General features: G+C 37.3%; 1 pseudogene; it reads left to right on the top strand.

Annotated features, from left to right (window-relative positions):
• Positions 1-548: 548 nt before the first annotated feature.
• LOC112634940 lies at positions 549-1,225 on the top strand (annotated as a pseudogene).
• The last annotated feature ends 1,400 nt before the right edge of the window (positions 1,226-2,625 follow it).

Genomic DNA, 2,625 nt, shown 5'->3' with positions numbered 1-2,625 from the left:
TCAGTGAGTGCATTTATTCACTCCAAACTTGTAATGGAAGTGAAAGATGACACTTCTTCTCTACGGGAACCACATCAAGTAAATCCTATCATTCATTCATTCACTCAGTAAATGTTTGTTGCTAGTGGCTCTCAGCTTTTTCAGTCCTTTCATCTTTAAGAGAGGAGTGACACAGGGACATTCCAGAAGTTATCTGTGAAGCTACCCTCTGGAGCATGAGTCACTGTGAGGAGTTGGCCTGCTTGTTTCCCTCACCCTACCCTTTCTACCACTCCCAAGGGACAGCTTGGGAGAAAGAGTTCACTCAAGGTGACAAATCTCCAAACCAATTTGTTTATTCAGGCTCTCCCAGCAATCCATTATCATAGATAATTGAGAGATGACTGTACTCTAATTATAACAAAGACATCTTGAGGTTTCATCGGTAACCTAAAGCACACAACTCGGGATGGGTGAGGAAGCTGAATTTGGATAGACCTGAACTTCAGGTAGTGCATTTAGCAAAGAGAGTCAGAGGAGGGAGAGTAGATCATAGTATAATAAACGATATGAAAACAAAAATAGTTATGACTAATAACTCAAAATTATGGGTGGCTGTAACAGCTCAGCTGTGGGATGCCCACTGCCCATGCCATGTGCTGCTTTTACTCTCACAGTGCTACTTCCTGTTGGGCAGTGAAAGTACCGAAATTCCACCTTTTACGTTTGTGTAGCAGATATTCTGCAGACTTTATAGACTGCACAACAAATGTCCCCTGTGTCTGTGGGAAGCTAGTCACTTTTGACTGTACAGTGAAACCTTCAGTTAGTTGCCTGTGTTGATTAAGAGTTAAAATACCAAAGTAACTTTATCATCAACATGACTTGATTTTGCTGGAAGCTTCCAGAAACAGAATATGAATGTTTCAATTCTACCAGCTGCATAAAGTCCTGTCCTCAATGACATTACGCTGCCAACTGCTTGATCAACACATTCATGACTTGGGTAACTACTTTTTTCAAAATGCTGTACTGAAATTGGGCTGGAGGCTGTAAGTGGTCTATTGCTCTGGCTCTAAGCATCACCCTTGGTGGCTTTGGAGCAGATCATTTCTACCTCGACCAGTGGCAAGAAGGCCTTGGCAAGCTCTTCAGCTTCGGTGGCCTGGAAATATGGACACTAATAGACATCTTGCTAATTGGAGTTGGCTACATTGGACCAGCAGATGGCTCTTGATACATTTAGCTGTGATTATGTGCTTCGAAGAGGAGCAATGTTTAGTAAAAGCCCTTTTGCCTGTAGGAGTTGATGCGGTGTGAGTGATGTATTTGTGTATTTTTAATGTACAGCACTAGTACTTTGCTTGACTTGATGAAGTAAAAAAGAGAAATGAAACACTGAAAAAAAATAGAAGAAGAAATTGAATATTGTAAATATTGGAAGAAACACACCTATATAATATTTATAGTATATACAGTAATAATCTCACTTTAATACAGCAGTTTCTTGATGCTTTACAGAAATCTCAAAGTATATTTCATTCATGACATTGGCCAAACATCATAACTCATATGGAAGAAAGTTAAAAACAATTTACCTACATTTACTGATGTTGAAATTAAGACACATCAGTTATTTTTCTCCCAGCATTTCCATATGGTTAAAACTGTAGGCAGAGAATAAGATCCAGTTTTAAACCAGATCTGCATTTTGATTTCCAGAAATTATTTTAATTGATTTTTTCCTTTCCTTGTTTTATTCTCTCTCTCTCTCTCTGTGTGTGTGTGTGTGTGTGTGTGTGTGTGTGTGTTTTAATACTGGAAGTTATTTGGCTCTGTTCTTTCAGCCACAAATTAGAAGCTCCCACAAAAATCCTTCATAATTTAGACTTGCAAAGCTTTGGTTTGTACTCTGATTGAAGATTTCCTAATTTACTTAGCAAAATCCATTCAACAAATATTTGATGAGCCCTACAATGAATATAATACATGTTAAGTATGTGGTAGTAACAAAAGAAGTATGATTCAAGACTGGGCACGGTCCCTAAGCGCTTGTTGAGGAGGCAAAACACACAACCATAAAAGAGTTGAGTGAGGATAATAAAAATTAACATGACACAAATTTTAGGACTGTATGGAAGGAAAAATCAGGAAATGTAGTTAACATTTTTGAGGACTAATATTTAGCTAGGAACTTTGCAATTACTATCTTTTTTCAGTTTTACAACTCTGAAAGATCTCATCTCAACTTTATAGATGTAAAATAAAACCCCAGCAACCAACCTGAGACCAAAAGAGGATAAGCAAATTTCCCACTATAATAAGATCAGATATGAAACTAAATCAAAGATCTTAGTTTGGACCCCAAGGGACTTGGAAAGTTGGACATAAAGAGAAAAAAACTGTATAAGCAATGGGATAAAAAGATGAGTGAAGAAGCAAAAGATCCGAGGAGTCTAGTCTTGTTAAATGAAACAGGTTTGGGGACTGAGAATATATATGTTGCATGAACTTGTATTTAATTTTAGTAGCTAACAAATTGGCAATAATATAATCAAACTGTTTTCTGAAAATATTATTCAGAATAGATACAATAGTAAAAGTCTAAGCAGGAGGCAATATGGTGTTAACAGGTGGCTATGGTTG

Source organism: Theropithecus gelada, chromosome 11, assembly GCF_003255815.1.
Source record: "Theropithecus gelada isolate Dixy chromosome 11, Tgel_1.0, whole genome shotgun sequence".
Classification (NCBI taxonomy): domain Eukaryota; kingdom Metazoa; phylum Chordata; class Mammalia; order Primates; family Cercopithecidae; genus Theropithecus; species Theropithecus gelada.
This window is presented reverse-complemented; position numbering and strand designations above follow the sequence as displayed.